Source organism: Oncorhynchus mykiss, chromosome 20, assembly GCF_013265735.2.
Source record: "Oncorhynchus mykiss isolate Arlee chromosome 20, USDA_OmykA_1.1, whole genome shotgun sequence".
NCBI classification, from domain to species: domain Eukaryota; kingdom Metazoa; phylum Chordata; class Actinopteri; order Salmoniformes; family Salmonidae; genus Oncorhynchus; species Oncorhynchus mykiss.
The window spans coordinates 25229261-25248045 of record NC_048584.1 but is presented as its reverse complement, the minus strand read 5'-3'; the positions used below and the strand labels follow the sequence as shown (position 1 = coordinate 25248045).

Below are 18785 nucleotides of genomic sequence, written 5' to 3'. Positions count from 1 at the left end.
ACAACAGCAAAGGACCTTGAGAAGATGCTGGAGGAAACAGGTACAAAAGTATCTATATCCACAGTAAAACGAGTCCTATATCGACATAACCTGAAAGGCCGCTCAGCAAGGAAGAATCCACTGCTCCAAAACCGCCATAAAAAAGCCAGACTACGGTTTGCAACTGCACATGGGGACAAAGATAGTACCTTTTGGAGAAAAGTCCTCTGGTCTGATGAAACAAAAATAGAACTGAATAGCCATAATGACCATCGTTAGGTTTGGAGGAAAAAGGGGGAGGCTTGCAAGCCAAAGAACCACATCCCAACCGTGAATCACCGGGGTGGCAGCATCATGTTGTGGGGGTGCTTTGCTGCAGGAGGGACTGGTGCACTTCACAAAATAGATGGCATCATGAGGGAAGAAAATTATGTGGATATATTGAAGCAACATCTCAAAACATCAATCAGGAAGTAAAAGCTTGGTCGCAAATGGGTCTTCCAAATGGATAATGACCCCAGCATACTTCCAAAGTTGTGTCAAAATGGCTTAAGGACAACAAAGTCAAGGTACTAGAGTGGCCATCACAAAGCCCTGACCTCAACCCTATAGAACATTTGTGGGCAGAACTGAGAAAGCGTGTGCGAGCAAGGAGGCCGACAAACCTGACTCAGTTACACCAGCTCTGTCAGGAGGAATGGGCCAAAATTCACCCAACTTATTGTGGGAAGCTTGTGGAAGGCTACCCAAAACATTTGATCCAAGTAAAACAATTTAAAGGCAATCCTACCAAATACTAATTGACTGTGTGTAAACTTCTGACCCACTGGGAATGTAATGAAATAAATAAAAGTAAGTAAATAAATCATTCTCTCTACTGTTATTCTGACATTTCACATTCTTAAAATAAAGTGGTGAATCTAACTGACCTAAGACAGGGAATTTTTACTGGGATTAAATGTCAGGAATTGTGAAAAACTGAGTTGAAATGTAGTTGGCTAAGGTGTATGTAAACTTCCGATTTCAACTGTCCTGCTCCTTCCCTGACTTTTCCAAAATGTTTGTATTTTACACTGCTCATTTGTCCAAATTTTTGAATCACAAACAGAAAAGTATTAAGAGCCTTCTTACGTATTCCCAACTTAACCCGCCAAGACAATTTACTGTAAGATGTTGGTACCCAGCCAGGCGCTAATGTGTCTCTCTCTCTCCTCACTGAATGAATGACAAATGCATGAATGGGCGATAATTGTGCACCTTACTTCCCAATTGAATTTAAATTAGGCCTAACTGAATAATAAGGAGGGTGAAGAGGTTGATTTCATTTAGGAAAGACAATCGTGTAATGATGAGTTTGTGTCATGTCTATTCATCAGTAGCAGACAATTTGACCGCGCACCTTGCAGATTTATAACATTCTCTTTAACGTTTGACTTTGTAAAAAGATGCTTGTTATGGGACTGTTGTATTTACTGTAACTCTATCACTAAACAAATGTATTGTAAGGGAAACAAAAAACATGCTACATGTTTGCAATAGGCCTTCAGAATAATGTCAAACATATCCTATCCAGCAAAGCAAACCATGCCAGCCCACTGAATGAATGACAAATGGATGGAATTACTTCACAATCAAATTTAAATTAGGACTAACTGAATGATGAGGGTGAAGAGGTTGATTTAATTTAGAACAACAATACCGTAAGCATGAGTTTGTGTTATGGCTATTGATCAGCGTTGGCGATCATTTTTTAACATTTTACAGCGCGCCTTGTCAAATCAAATCAAACTGTATTTGTCACATGTGCCGAATACAACAGCTGTAAACCTTATCGTGAAATGCTTACTTATAAGCCCTTAACCAACAATGCAGTGCAAGAAAGAGTTAAGAAAATATTTATCAAATAAAATAAGGTAAAAAATATGAACAAGTAACACAATAAAATAACAACAACGAGGCTATATACAGTGGGTACCGGTACTGAGTCAATGTGCGGGGATACAGGTTAATCGAGGTAATTTGTACATGTAGGTAGGGGTGAAGCGGCTATGCATAGATAATAAACAGCGAGTAAGAACAGTGTAAAAACAAAATGGCCATTTGATTAATTGTTCAGCAGTCTTATGGCTTGGGGGTAGAAGCTGTTAAGGAGCTTTTTGGTCCCAGGCTTGGAGCTCCAGTAACGCGTGCCGTGCGGTAGCAGAGAGAACAGTCTAGGTCTTGGGTGACTGGAGTCTTTGACAATTTTTGGGGCTTTCCTCTGACACCGCCTAGTATATAGGTCCTGGATGGCTGGAAGCTTGGCCCCAGTGATGTACTGGGCCGTACGCACTACCCTCTGTAGCGCCTTACGGTCAGATGCCGAGCAGTTGCAATACCAGGAAGTGATGCGACTGGTCAGGATGCTCTCGATGGTGCAGCTTTTTGAGGATCTGGGGACCCATGACAAATCAAAGAAACAGCTACTCCTATATTCTCACTCAGACACTGGAGACAGAGACATCACCTCAATGTGTATATATGGTTTGTGATTCAAACCTTTGCATTTTGGAACTAGACTAATTGATTATCCTTAGTCTAACACTGAGACAGCTTGGAAAGAGCCAAAAATTGGAGGACCCTGTGGATAGATTAGACTCTGTGGGAGTAGTGTTGTGGGCATGCAGCCGGACCTCTAGCACTGTGGCTGAAGCTGGGAGAGTCATCTTGTGACTGATGGGTTTTGGAAGAGAGGAGAGGAGCAATGCTTTAATAGAGGTACATATGCAGGATGCTACCCTCCACAGCATGGCCTTCGCTCCAGATCACAACCTAATTTTATCCAAAATTAACCGGAGAGATTACTGCTTCCAATGTTTCCTTTTTCCAAGCTATACGGGTGCTCAAGCAAACAAACAGCAGAAACCTGAGGACACCATCCAACCTGGGACTGAATGAGTAGTGTTTGGTCTGATGCTATTTTGAAAGCCAAGAAGAAGAAAAAATAAATAAATAAAGGAAAAATAAAGTACATTACAATGATATATTTTACTTTATGGGGACTGAATGCTTAGTTAAGGCTGCCAGGCTTGCAAGGACAGACCAGATACAACTTCAATTAGCACTGAGGTGTGAAGTAAAATGTGTCAATGCCTTTGGGCTCAACAAGTGGCAGGAGTCTTTGAAGCGTCCTCTGAAGCCCCCTCCTGCTGTTCAAAGACCATTTACTGGCATTTTCTACAATAAATCTGCCTCCAGAAGTAAAAGCTTCTCCCAAGTGGGTGTGACACCTACTCCCGTTGCCTGCTGCACTGCTGCTTGGATTCCACCTGCCGATCTGTTCACCGTCTGTCCTGGCCTGTCTTCCCCTGTCTGGTACAGGTGCCTCCACCACACTCACCCCTCTCTCCCTGGCCTGTCTTCCCCTGTCTGGTACAGGTGCCCCCACCACACTCACCCCTCTCTCCCTGGCCTGTCTCCCTCTGTCTGGTACAGGTGCCTCCACCACACTCACCCCTCTCTCCCTGGCCTGTCTTCCCCTGTCTGGTACAGGTGCCCCCACCACACTCACCCCTCTCTCCCTGGCCTGTCTCCCTCTGTCTGGTACAGGTGCCTCCACCACACTCACCCCTCTCTCCCTGGCCTGTCTTCCTCTGTCTGGTACAGGTACCCCCACCACACTCACCCCTCTCTCCCTGGCCTTTCCCTCGCCTCCAGCAGACACACACTGTTGGGACGAGTGACTCTGAACTTACAATGGCTAGCCCCAAGTTGTTATTTATTTTATTTTTTTCTTGTGCATTTTGCTATTTTGCTATTTGCCTCATGACTCCTGCATACTTTGTTGACTACAAACTTGCTTTACCAGACCGTGGGAATGATTATGTTTGTTCCCACACTCGGGACTCTGACTCTCTATTGGTTACACAGACTTTTGGCCTTCCATCCTATTCTAACCAATCCCACAAAGTATGACTCCAAACACTCTCCTCACTCCTCACTCAAAAGCTACTCTCCTCGATGTTATCCTCACAAATAATCCTGATAGGTATCAGTCTGGTGTTATCTGTAATGACCTTAGTGATCACTGTTTTACAGCCTGTGTTTGTAACGGCTGCTCAGTGAAACGACCTGTCCTAATTTGTCATAGACGCTTGCTAAAAAACTTTAATGAGCAAGCCTTCCTTCATGAACTGGCCTCTGTAAAATGGTATAGAATCAGCTTGATCCCTTCTGTCGAAGACGCTTGGATCTTCTATTTTGATATTTTCAGTGGTATTGTTAACAAACACGCCTCATAAAGAAAATTATAATTATAAACAGGTTCAGCCCCTGGTTCAACCATGATCTTGCCAAGTTACTCCATCTTAAAAATTGCATTTGGCGGAAGGCTCGGAACACACATACTCAGGCTGACTGGCTCTCGTTCAGGCAAATGAGAAATAAGTGCACTCAGGCTATCCGGAAGGCCAAAGTTAGTTACTTTAAGGAGTAGTTCTCTCTCTGTGGGTCTAACCCGAAGAAGTTCTGGAAAAAGGTTAAAGACTTGGAGAATAAACCCTCCTTCTCACAGCTGCCCATGTCCCTTAATGTTGATGATGTGGTTGTTACTGACAAGAAGCAGGCTGAGCTCTTTAATAACCACTTTAACCTCTTTGGGCTAGGGGGCAGTATTTTGACGTCTGGATGAAAAGCGTGCCCAAAGTGAACTGCCGGTTACTCAGGCCCAGAAGCTAGGATATGCATATAATTGGTAGATCTGGATAGAAAACAATCTAAGGTTTCTACAACCTTTAAAATAATGTCTGTGAGTATAACAGAACTGATATGGCAGGCGAAAACCCGAGGTCAAACCATCCAGAAAAAAACAAATTCAGCCCAACACTGTTTCCAATGGCTGTCATGTTTAATATGAGGTGAAAACCTCCCAGATTGCAGTTCCTAGTGCTTCCACTAGATGTCTTTAGAAAGAGTTTCAGGCTTGTTTTTGGAAAAAGGAGCTAGAATTTGTAGTTTTTCTAAGTGGCTCCCATTTTGGCTGTAGTGTTTTCATGCGCGTGGATGAGAGCGTTTTCTTTGTTGTTTATCTCCGGTAAAGACAATAACAATTCTCCGTCTTAAATTTGATTGTTTATTTACGTATTAGGCTACCTGAGGTTTGATTAAAAATGTTGTTTGACATGTTTGGAGAAGTTTATTGGTAACGTTTGGAATTAATTTTGTATGCATTTTGAAGGAGGGAAACCGGTGGATTATTGAATGAAGCGCGGCAGTTAAACTGAGTTTTTGGGGATTTATCGAACAAAAGGACTATTTGTGATGTAGCTGGGACCTTTTGGAGTACCAACAGAAGAAGATCTTCAAAGGTAAGGCATTTATTTTATCACTATTTCTGACTTTCATGGCGTACCTGCCTGGTTGTAAAATGTTTTTAATGCTTTTGTGTGCGGGGCGCTGTCCTCAGACAATCGCATAGTGTGCTTTCGCCGTAAAGCCATTTTGAAATCTGACACAGCGGATGAATTAACTTCTTATGGCTGGGGGGCAGTATTGAGTAGCTTGGATGAATACATTTCCCAAAGTAAATTGCCTGCTCCTCAGTCTCAGTTGCTAATATATGCATATTATTATTAGTATTGGATAGAAAACACTCTAAAGTTTCTAAACCTGTTTGAATGATGTCTGTGAGTATAACAGAACTAATATGGCAGGCAAAATCCTGAGGAGAAATCAAAACAGGAAGTGAGAAATCTGAGCTTGGTATGTATTCACCACAGTTCCCAATGAAATCCCCTTGAGATATTAATGATGTTGCACTTCCTAGGGCTTCCACTAGATGTCACCCGCCTATAGCAATTTGAATGAGACTTCTACTGTGTTGTGGGACTGAATGAGAGCAGAATCTATCAGGGGACTGTCAGTCAGCCATTTTCTGATCACGCGCATTCCTCATGGTATCCACTTGCGTTCCATTGCTCATCAAGACACAAAGGAATACTCCGGTTGGAACTTTATTGGAGTTATATGTTAAAAACATCCTAATGATTGATTCTGTACTTAGTTTGAAATGTTTCTTCGACCTGTAATATAACTTTTTGAAGTTTTTGTCCGACATAACGCTGACCAGAATGAGCGTTTGGATATGTATACCATCGAACAAAACAAACATTTATTGTGGACCTGGGATTCCTGGAGTGCTTTCTGATGAAGACTATAAATACAAATCCCCAACAGGAATATCTATGTAAATCTAGGTATAGGAGTATCGTAGTGTGTGCACAGATTCAACTGTATCAATAGATTAGTGTGTCTGTCTCCCATGGATGTAGGTAAGGGAATATTTATCATGTAATTTCTTGTTTATGTTCACGCCAACATGGCGGCTATTGTGACTATTTCTTCTGAGCGCTGTTTCAGATTATTGCATGGTGTGCTTATTCCGTAAAGTAAAAAAAAAAATCAGACACAGCGGTTGCATTAAGGAGAGGTATATCTATAATTCCATGTGTATAACTTGTATTATCATCTACATTCATGATGAGTATTTCTGTTGAATGATGTGGCTATGCAAAATCACTGGATGTTTTTGGAACTAGTGAATGTAACGCGCCAATGTAAACTCATATTTGGATAAATATGAACTTTATCAAACAAAACATACATGTATTGTGTAACATAAAGTCATATGAGTGTCATCTGATGAAGATCATCAAAGGTTAGTGATACATTTTATCTCTATTTGTGCTTTTTGTGACTGCTATCTTTGGCTGGAAAAAAATGGCTGTATTTATTGTCGTTTGGTGGTGACCTAACATAATCGTTTGTGGTGCTTTTGCTGTAAAGCATATTTGAAATCAGACACTGTGGTTAACAACAATATAACCTTTAAAATTGTATAAAATACAGAATTTTAATTATGAGATTTCTGATGTTTTGAATTTGTCGCTCTGCACTTTCACTGGCTGTTGTCATATCAATCCCATTAACGGGATTTCAACCCTAAGAAGTTTTAACAAGAAGTTAAGCATTTTTCTGATGTATGACACTTGTATTTTCATGAATGTTAAATATGACTATTTCTGTAATTTGAACTTCGCGCTCTGCAATTTCACCGAATGTTGTCGAGGTGGGTCACTAGCGGAATGCCTGCGCCAGAAAGGTTATCAAAAGTTTTGGAAAAACTTGTCAATAATCAACTGACTGGCTTTCTTAATGTCTATAGTATTCTTTCGGGTATGCAATCTGGTTTCCGCTCAGGTTATGGACGTGTCACTGCAACCTAAAAGGTCCTCAATGATGTCACCATTGCCCTTGATTCTAAGCAATGTTGTGCTGTTATTTTTATTGACTTTTTATTAAAGCTTTTTTTTTAAAAGCTTTTTATTAATGCTTTTGATGCAGTACACCATTCCATTCTTGAGGTTCGGCTAAGGGGTATTGGCGTCTCTGAGGGGTCTTTGGCCTGGTTTGCTAACTACCTCTCTCAAAGAGTGCAGTTTATAAAGTCAGAAAATCTGCTGTCTCAGCCACTGCCTGTCACCAAGGGAGTACCCCAAGTCTCGATCCTAGGCCCCACGCTCTTCTCAATATATATCAACAACATAGCATAACATAGACAGTAGGAAGCTCTCTCATCCATTTATATGCAGATGATACAGTCTTATAAAAAGCTGGCCCCTCCCCGGATTTTGTGTTAAATGCTCTACAACCAAGCTTTCTTAATGTCCAACAAGCGTTCTCTACCCTTAACCTTGTTCTGAACACCTCCAAAACAAATGTCATGTGGTCTGGTAAGAAGAATGCCATTCTTCCCACAGGAAGAAGGGTTTAGAGCTTGAGGTAGTCACCTCATTCAAGTACTTGGGAGTATGGCTAGATGGTGCACAGTCCTTCTCTCAGCACATTTCAAAGCTGCAGGATAAAGTTACATCTAGAATTGGTTTCCTCTATCGTTTCCTCTTTCACCCCAGCTGCCAAACTAGCCCTGATTCAGATGACCATCCTACCCATGCTAGATTACGGAGACATAATTTATAGATCGGCAAGTAAGGGTGCTCTCGAGCGGCTAGATGTTCTTTACCATTCAGCCATCAGATTTGCCACCAATGCTCCGTATAGGACACACCACTGCACTCTATAATCCTCTGTAAACTGGTCATCTCTGTATACCCATTGCAAGACCCACTGGTTGATGCTTATTTATAAAACCCTATTAGGCCTCACTCCCCCCTATCTGAGATATCTACTGCAGCCCTCATCCTTCACATACAACACCCATTCTGCCAGTCACATTCTGTTAAAGGTCCCCAAAACACACATCCCTGGGCCTTTTCAGTTCACTGCAGCTAGCGACTGAAACGAGCTGCAACAAACACTCAAACTGGACAGTTTTATCTCAATCTCTTCATTCAAAGACTCAATCAAGGACACTCTAAATGACAGTTGTGGCTGCTTTGTGTGATGTATTGCTGTCTTTACCTTCTTTCCCTTTGTGCTGTTGTCTGTGCCCAGTAATGTTTGTACCATGTTTTGTGCTGCTACCGTGTTGTGTTGCTACCATGCTGTGTTGTCATGTGTTGCTGCCTTGGTATGTTGTTGTATTAGGTCTCTCTTTATGTAGTGTTGTGTTGTCTCTCTTGTCGCAATGTTTGTTTTCTCCCCGCCTTTTGCCTTTTGGTAGGTCGTCATTGTAAATAAGAACTGACTTGCCTAGTTAAATAAAGGTTAAATATATTTTTTTTTAAATGCTTAATTGAAAGTTATTAATGTAACTTTAGTTGTTCTACGTTGTGCATGATGCGACTCTAATGTTGATTTGAAAAAAGTCACTTGAAAGGCATTTTTTTGCGCGGACTGTACACACTCCAATAGTCTCTCAATCACAATTTGACAAGCACTTGATAATGCCTCGAATTTCACTGCAGCATCCCCTTTCTGGCCGTAAAGCACCCTAAAAATATCCATGCATTTTGCAGCCCGGATTGCTGTGTTGGCGCCTTCTCCCTGAGTGTGCTGCGCAATCCGAAGCACCTCTCACCTACATGGCTCTCCATCATGTGATCGGGCCTTTCTCACAGGCGACAAGTGAAGACAGCCATATCGAGACGCAACTGCGCGCAATTCCGAGGTGCATATTTAAGATATTGGAAGAACTGTCCACATTTACTTTCACCAGCCAACAAGATAAATAGGCCTAAGAAACAGCAAAAACACTAGTCTATTTTACCAGGCAAGTCAGTTAAGAACAAATTCTTATTTTCAATGACGGCCTAGGAACAGTGGGTTAACTGCCTTGTTCAGGGGCAGAACGACAGAGTTGTACCTTGTCAGCTCGGGGGTTTGAACTTGCAACCTTCCGGTTAATCGAACAACGCTCTAACCACTAGACTACCCTGCCGCCCATGTCAATCTATGTCAATCTATTATGTACCCCATGGTACAAAAGTCGACCGATTCTTTGCAAGAAATAAATATTCCAAAATAGTCTGGGACAGTTGTGGGATGTGATAGATCCCAAATTAATACATCCACTAACATAAAAAAAAAACGTTTTTATGCAATGTAGCTGACACAACAGATCAGAACGTTTAGCTTAAAATGCTGATAAGCTATTAGGCTATTTATTCACATTATAAGCACAGAAATGCACACATGGTACTAGGCTATAAGCGCAAATGTTCCATTAGCGGGAAAAAACTTGATCAAAAGTGACCGCAAATGCAATTATGCATTTAATGCTTTCATTATGAAGGTGAATTTTTTTTGGTGAAAATGATCTTCCCCAAACTTGAAACTCACACGCTGCTTTTCCTGTATAAACCAGCTAGGCTTTACACCGCTTATAAAGCGGATTAATGTGCTTAATTTTAAGAAGTTATTTGGCCACTTTATTTGTGACACAAATCTTATTAAAAAATAGGCATATGAAGGGCTACAACGATGTGTGCGACTATGATTTGAAAAAGTCACAAAAAAAGGCATTGTTTCTGGCTCTCCACCCGGTACCTGCCCGTCCGCCTGCCCTGCTGGAAGCTGAGCCTGCGGTTTGTTGGGCCGTTTAAACTCCTGATGAGGGTTAATGAGGTAACGTATAGTTTGCAACTCCCTGTTGATTACCGTATTAGCCCGACTTATCATGTGCCTGGTCCGCTCGCTGAGGCTGGACCCAGTGACGTCCCGCCTCCTCCTCTGGACATCGAGGGAGGTCCGCGTACTCGGTCCGTGAAGTCCTGGATTCGAGGCGTCGGGCGGGGCGTCTCCAGGACCTCATTGACAGGGAGGGGTATGGCCCAGAGGAGCGGTGCTGGGTTCCTGCGGTGGACATTCTGGACACTTCGCAGAACAGGGATTTTCACCGCCCTGACCGATGCCGTACCGTGTCCCTGTGGTAGTCCTCGAGGCCGGTGTTGTCCCGCTGCTGGTGCAGCGCGTCTGCTGCTCATTCCCTTCGCCAGCTCCGGTCTACGTCACCAGCCTTCTAGGCGTCACTGAACTGGATTCATTACCACCAACGCCGGACTGTCTTGTCTCATTACGCACACCTGGTTCGCATTCCCCTGATTAGTATGTGTATATATGTGCCCTCTGTTCCCCATTGTCCTTGTCGGTTATTGTTACCATGTCGGTTGGTCTTGTGAGCACCTGTGCTGTTGTATCGGCGTCCATGCTACGTGTTATTGTTCCCTTGTTTTACGGGTCTCGTCCTATGTATTATTTAGAGGTTTACACCTCACTCTTTTGTTTGGGTCTAGAAAATAAAACCCCCTATTATGTGTTCCTGCGCTTGTCTCCTATTATTACGCCGTGTGGAAGGGACGCCCGAAAACATTCTCTAGTGGGTACTTATAGGCAGAAAGGCCAGGCGGTTCTAGTGTTAAATGGAATTTAAACTAATAACCCTTTGCTCGCTACAACCTGCAATGTTCTAATACAGTGAATCTACACCACCAGATCAGTGAGCATGAAAGAGATATTGCAACAGACTTATTGGCAAGAACGCATTTCTGAAATTTCCTAAAAGCTTCCCAGAAACCAGTAAATAATTGTACAATTATCCCCAGTCAAGGGGAGTTTATATATATCACCACCAATGTAAAACTAGCAGTGCTCAAAGACACATGACATAGAGTATACGAACTTGCAACCTATTGGTTAGGAGTGAATCAATGTTTGTTTCTGCAGTGCCACTTTGTTCATACTTGTGGCTTGGAACATACAGTACCAGTCAAAGTTTCGACACGCTTACACATTCAAGGGTCTTTCTACATTTGTACTATTTTCTACATTGTAGAATAATAGTGAAGACATATAAACTATGAAATAACACATGGAGTAACCAAAAAACACATAAACAAATCAAAATACTGTATATTTTAGATTTGAGCAAGTTCTTGAAATGTTCCTTATTGACTGACCGTCGTTTATCTTTGCTTATTTGAGCTGTTCTTGCCATAATATGGACTTGGTATTTTACCAAATATGGCTTTCTTCTGTATACCAACCCTACCTTGTCACAACACAACTGATTGGCTCAAATGCATTAAGAATGAAATAAATTCCAGAAATGAACTTTTAACAAGGCACACCTGTTAATTGAAATGCATTCCAGGTGACTACCTCATGAAGCTAGTTGAGAGAATGCCAAGAGTGTGCAAAGTTGTCATCAAGACAAAGGGTGGCTACTTTGAAGAATCTCAAATATAAAATATATTTAGATTTGTTTAACACTATTTTTGTTACCACATGATATGTTATTTAATAGTGTTCATGTCTTCACTATTATTCTACAATGTGAAAAATAGTTAAACCTGGAATGAGTAGGTATGTCCAAATGTGACTGGTACTGTATATTAACACACTCTCAAAACATATGGGTATGGTTAGGGTACAGTGGGGTACAAAAAGGTCAAAGGCACACTTCACAGCTACACATATAAACTCACAAGGTACAGATACCTTGTAGGTATGGGAGATTTTTGTACCCAATATTTTGAATATAAGGTACAATCATCACTGCTTTAAAATATAGGTGGGGGCAATGTACCGGTTGGATTTCAGTAGCATACTTGGGGATATGGTTAAATATATGTGTATTTGTGCCAACCATCAGTGGAAGTGTTGGAGCAGTTTAATAACCACCCCTTTTTAAAATGTTCACCTAAAATGACATACACAAATTTAACTGCCTGTAACTCAGGACCTGAAGCAAGGATATGCATATTCTTGATACCATTTGAAAGGAAACACTTTGAAGTTTGTGGAAATGTTAAATTAATGTAGGAGAATATAACACATTAGATCTGGTAAAAGGTAATACAAAGAAAAAAACATGCATTTAAATATATATATATTTTTACCATCTTTGAAATGCAAGAGAAAGGCCATAATGTATTATTCTAGCCCAGGCGCAATTTAGATTTTGGCCACAAAATGTTGTATCAAGTCTGCCTAATTGTGCCTAATTGGTTTATTAATACATTTTAAATGTCATAACTGTGCACTCTTCTCATACAATAGCATGGTATTATTTCACTGTAATTGCTACTGTGAATTGGTGCAGTTAGATTAGCAAGAATTTAAGCTTTCTGCCACTATCAGATATGTCTATGTCCTGGGAAATGTTCTTGTTATTTTACAACCTCATGCTAATCACGTTAGCCTACGTTAGCTCAGCCGTCCCGCGGGTGACCCACCGATACTGTAGAGGTTCCGTTTAAGCGTTTAATAGTTATGCTGATGCAAGTCGAACAACACCTTTGACACTGTTCAGCATACTTTGGAAGAGAATGTGTAATTAAAGAGGCACACTTATGTAGAAGTGATATTTCAGTTTTTTATTTTCAATAAATTTGCAAAAATGTCTTTGTAACTAGGGGGCAGTATTTTCATTTTTGGATAAAAAACGTTCCCGTTTTAAACGGGATATTTTGTCACGACAAGATACTCGACTATGCATGTAATTGACAGCTTTGAATAGAAAACACTCTGACGTTTCCAAAACTGCAAAGACATTGTCTGTGAGTGCAACAGAACTGATGTTACAGGCGAAACCCAGATAAAAATCCAACCAGGAAGTGCCCCATTTTTTGAAAGCCCTGCATGCCAATGACTCCTTATATGGCTGTGAATGGGCTACGAATGAGCTTACGCTTTCTACGTATTCCCCAAGGTGTCTACAACATTGTGACGTCTTTTTACGCATTTATGTTGAAGAATAGCCGTAAGGGACCACATTGAGCAAGTGGTCACATGATGGCTCCCGCAGAAAATCTTGCGTAAAGCACACAAGTAGCCATTTTTCCAATCGCTTCTTATGAGAAACCAATTGTCCCGGTGGATATTTTATCAAACAGATATGTGAAAAACACCTTGAGGATTGATTCTTTGATCATTGACAATTTTTGTGATTTTCATGAATAGGAACAGTTTCTAGGAAGAATTATGTCCCCTGCATTATGCTAATTCGTTTGAGGCTATGATTACGCTCCCGCATGCGGGATGGGTAGTATCAAGAAGTTAAAACCTGTTTTTGCTTTGTCATTATGGGTTATTGTGTGTAAAAAAATAAATCTTATTACATAAGGAATCAGATTATTTCCTACAAGACTCGAAATTAAGCTCAGGTGCCTCATGTTTCCATGGATCATCCTTGAGATGTTTCTACAACTTGATTGGAGTCCACCTCTGGTAATTCAATTGATTAAACATGATTTAGAAAAGCACACACCTGTCTATATAAGGTCCCACAGTTGACAGTGCACATCAGAGCAAAAACCAAGCCATGAGGTCGAAGGAATTGTCCATAGAACTCCGAGACAGGATTGTGTCGAGGCACAGATCTGGGAAAGGGTACCAAAAAAAATTTGGCAGCATTGACGGTCCCCAAGAACACAACACAGTGGCCTCCATCATTCTTAAATGGATGAAGTTTGGAACTACCAAGACTCTTCCTAGAGCTGACCACCCGGCCAAACTGAGAAATAGGGGAAGAAGGGCCTTGGTCATCAATGTGACCAGGAACCCGATAGTCCTTCTGTCAGAGCTCCAGAGTTGCTCTGTGGAGATGGAAGAACCTTCCAGGAAGACAACCATCTCTGCAGCACTCCACCAATCAGGCCATTATGGTAGAGTGGCCAGATGGAAGCCACTCCTCAGTAAAAGGCACATGACAACACTCTTGGAGTTTGCCAAAAGGCACCTAAAAAAACTCTCAGACCATGAGAAACAAGATTGAACTCTTTGGCCTGAATATATTTTTCAGCGGCAAGGACTGGGAGACTAGTCAGGATCGAGGGAAAGATGAACGGAGCAAAGTACAGAGAGATCCTTCATGAAAACCTGCTTCAGAGTGCTCAGGACCTCAGACTGGGGCGAAGCTTCACCTTCCAACAGGAAAATTACTCTAAGCACAGAGTCAAGATAACGCAGGAGTGGCTTTGAGTGGCCCAGCCAGAGCCCGGACTTGAACACGATCGAACATCTCAGGAGAGACCTGAAAATAGCTGTGCAGCAATGCTCCCCATCCAACCTGACAGATCGTCAGAGGATCTGCAGAGAAGAATGGGAGAAATTCCCCAAATACAGGTGTGCCATGCTTGTAGCGTCATACCCAAGAAGACTCGAGGCTGTAAAAGCTGCCAAAAGTGCTTGAACAAAGTACTAAGTAAAAGGTCGGAAAAAAAGGTTTTGCTTTGTCTTTATGGGATATTGTGTGTAGATTCATGAGGGGGAAAAATGATTTAATACATTTTTGAATAAGGCTGTAACATAATAAAATGTGGAAAAGGTCAAGGGGTCTGAATACTTTCGAATGCACTGTATACAAACGCATGTGGACACCCCTTAAAATTTGTGGATTTGGCTATTTCAGCCACACCTTTTGCTGACAGGTATATAAAATGGAGCACACAGCCATGCAATCTCCATAGACAAATATTGGCAGTAGAATGGCCTTACTGAAGAGCTCATTGACTTTCAATGACTTTCAATCGCCATAGGATGCCACCTTTTCAACAAGTCAGCTCGTGAAATTTCTGCCCTGCTAGAGCTGCCCCGGTCAACTGTAATTGCTGTTATTGTGAAGTGAAAACGTCTAGGAGCAACAACGACTCAGCCGTGATGTGGTAGACCACACAAGCGTGTAGCGAGAAAAAATTGTCTGCAACACTCTCTATCGAGTTCCAAACTGCCTCTGGAAGCAACGTCAACACAATAACTGTTCGTCGGGAGCTTCATGAAATGGGTTTTCATGGCCGAGCAGCTGCACAGAAGCCTAAGATCATCATGCGTATTGCCAAGCGTCGGCTGGAGTGGTGTAAAGCTCGCCGCCATTGGATTCTGGAGCAGTGGAAACGCGTTCTCTGAAGTCATGAATCACACTTTACCATCTGGCAGTCTGATGGATGAATCTGGGTTTGGAGGATGCCAGGAGAACACTGCTTGCCCCAATGCGTAGTGCCAAATGTAAAGTTTGGTGGAGGAGGAATAATGGTCTGGGGCTGTTTTTCATGGTTCGGACTAGGCTTCTTAGTTCCAGTTAAGGGAAATCTTAACGCTACAGCATACAATGACATTCCAGACGATTCTGTGCTTCCAACTTTGTGGCAACAGTTTGGGGAAGGCCCTTTTCTGTTTTAGCATGACAATGCCCCAGTACACAAAGCGTGGTCCATACAGAAATGAATTGTCGAGATTGGTGTGGAAGAACTTGACTGACCTGCACAGAGCCCTGACCTAAAACCCATCAAACACCTTTGGGATGAATTTGAATGCCCACTGCGAGTCAGGAGTAATCGCCCCCAACATTAGTTCCCGACCTCACTAATGCTCTTGTGGCTGAATGGAGGCAAGTCCCCCCAGTAATGTTCCAGCATCTAGTGGAAAGCCTTCCCAGAAGAGTGGCGGCTGTTTTAGTAGCAAAGGAGAGACCAACTCCATATTAATAGCCATGATTTTGGAATGAGAGGTCTGACGAGTGGGTGTCCACATACATTTGGCATGTGTAGTGTATGTCAAATATGTACGTTGAAAACTATGTATGTTAAAAGCACTGTATGTTTATCATAACGACTTATTTTTGTTTGCAGGACAAATGTGAAAATCCACATTTGAAACGGAAATATCCTCAAGTGTGAAGTCTTCCAAAAACACATGGTTCACATGATTTCACATGTGCAAAATGTGGAAATGTCACATGTGCAATCCTGTGATCTTTCCATGCCATAATCAGAGCCGGTGACAGGTGGGACTGATGACGTTACAGTGTGGCAAGGATGCGGCAGGTTGGGGACCCTCTCATAGGCCCCTCACAAGCACACACATCCCCAGTAAATACACTATGCATGGAATGGCATTTAAAAAGCCTCAGTGAATGAATCCCTTAACACTAGAGCACTCCGTGACCAGGCACACTGTTCAACTCCACACACTCAAACATGCACACACTCTCTGACTAACCCTAATAAAGACAGAAAGAGAGAGAGGCAGAGAGAGACAGAGAAATAAATAGCGCGAGAGAGAGAGAGAGAGAGAGAGAGAGAGAGAGAGAGAGAGAGAGAGTCAAGTTATTGTGTCTGGGGGAGGTAAGAATGTAGAGAGGAAATAATGGATGTTTTCAGTTATACAGAAGGTGTAATGATTTCGCACAGAAAAAGATGTGGCATAAAGCGTAGTTCATCTTTAAATGTTTGTATTCTTTTCACCGCATCAGGGATAGCGGAACAGAATGGCATACTGTTATGGAACAGAATCCATTGTATTGTACTGTGGAGAGACTCAGTTGCTCGGGATGCTAGTTGTGCTACCCAGCTCTCTACTCTACACAGCAATCCAACTATTCAGCCAAACTATTCACAGTCAAACTTTGTGCTTGTTTGCTCAAGGAAAATAAGCAAATGCTACCTCTGTACCCAAGCCAAAACGTCTGTGGCGTTTTACACTGAAAAGGAGTCTTGCTCTCACAATGTAGCAATGCAGATGATTCAATTTGCTCAGGACAAGATGCCACTGCCATCGCAACACAACGTGTGAGCACTGATGAGTTGTTCAGCTTGTGTTTGCGTCTGTATTGAGCACTGTGTACACCTGTGGACTCCTTCTCTAAGATGTGTAATGATTCTAAAGCTGCTCCAGCTCTTTGCACTGACACTAATATAACAGGAGTGCCACGAGGGAGGACAATATAGCAATATAAAGAATATTAGCCTCCTGAGCTGAAAAGTCTATATATTTTCCCTGCCCACCATATTTCTGTGTTGCTGTGTCACCTGGGTTGGATAGGCCATTGCAAGCAGACGAAGAGGGATATGTTAAGCTTATGAAGCACTATAGCAATAGTAAAACACTATAGAGTATGTGTCCAGGGCCCACCATTTAGGGAATATGGTGTCATTTGGGACAAATCCCTGGTCTATTCCCCTTACTGTTGTTCCAAGTTACAGCAGTGAAGGTCCCGACTCTAATACCACACTCACATTTCCACACCCCTCCTTCTTACGCCTGCTATTTAGTTAGCGAGCCCAGCTTGTCCCCTACCCCTCTAGACAAGGAATATTATTGGATTGAACTCATGTTAATTTGTTCGGAACTGGCATGAAATTGTTTCTGTTAATAAAAAATATACACGCTCGGTGGCAGGGCCAGGGCCGAGGCACGAAGAAGATTACTGGTTTTAAGTCAGAGGAGGAGAAGATGAGGCGAGGAGAGGGCCTGACAAGAGTAGAGCGGAGAGGGGCTTAGAGAGGCTGTTAAGGCAGCGTGTCTGTATGTGAATTCACTGCTTCTCTCTGATAGCTAAAGTGGAGGGGAGTTAAAAGGCAAGGCCAGATGTGCTCTTTACGGCTCCATACATACACTCCTCTTCCTCTTCCTCCACCTCCTCCCTCCATTGCTCTGATGTATTTTATTCTCTCCAGCTTTCAAACTCTCTCTCTCTCTCTCTCTCTTTCACCCTTTATCTCTCTTTCAACGCACAAACCCACATGGAAACACACAAGTATTTACGCAAGCACGCAAACAGAAATGCATGTGTCATGTTCGCACGCACATGACATCAGTGGCCTGATCAGTGGCCTGATCAGTGGCCTGATCAGTGGCCTGATCAGTGGCCTGAGGACAGAAGGTTGCGTGTCCTGGTGTCTGTGTGAGTCTTTAAAACAGTGTTGATCACCAGAGACCTTGCATAACCTCATTACCATAAGGCTGGCATTGACCTTCCCACTGCCCATCTCCCCTTACCTGTCACTGGGGAGGACATTGTGAGGGATGGGGCCACTACAAACACATGCAAGGACACACTCAAACATCCGATAACACACACACACAAACAAACACTAAATCACTCACCCAATAACACAGACACACTCAATCACCCAATAACACACACACTCAATCACCCAGTAACACACACACTCAATCACTCAATAACACAGACAGACAATAGCCTGTCCAGTAATTAGGAGCATTGGTCCCGCTAAGACGTGAGCCATTATGTTTTCCATCTGTGTATTGGTCCTGATGCACTGACTGTTACTACTGTGTTCTCTCTGTCCGTGTTTTTATCTCTCTGAGGCATTGTAGAGAGCAGCAAGCAGCTCCATCAACACTAGACCTTTGTTCACCTCAGTCCAGTGTGTGGTGTAACAGGTCCAGTGTCAGCTCACCGTCTCAACGTTCCATTTAGACCTCCGACAGAGCACACCACTTCTAGAGATAAGACCAGAGCTTGCCACATGATTAAGATCTCCCAGTTAACACTAAAGTCTCTCTCTCTCTCTCTCTCTCTCTCTCTCTCTCCATTTTGGATCTATAGGGGTGTGTAAAGTATACAG

At 42.4% G+C, this 18785-nt stretch overlaps 1 protein-coding gene across 5 annotated transcripts in view; it reads right to left on the bottom strand.

Moving 5' to 3' along the window:
- sdk2b (sidekick cell adhesion molecule 2b) overlaps positions 1–18785 on the bottom strand; it is a 461496-nt gene that overhangs the window by 106380 nt on the left and 336331 nt on the right. The gene's annotated exons all lie outside the window — the stretch shown is intronic.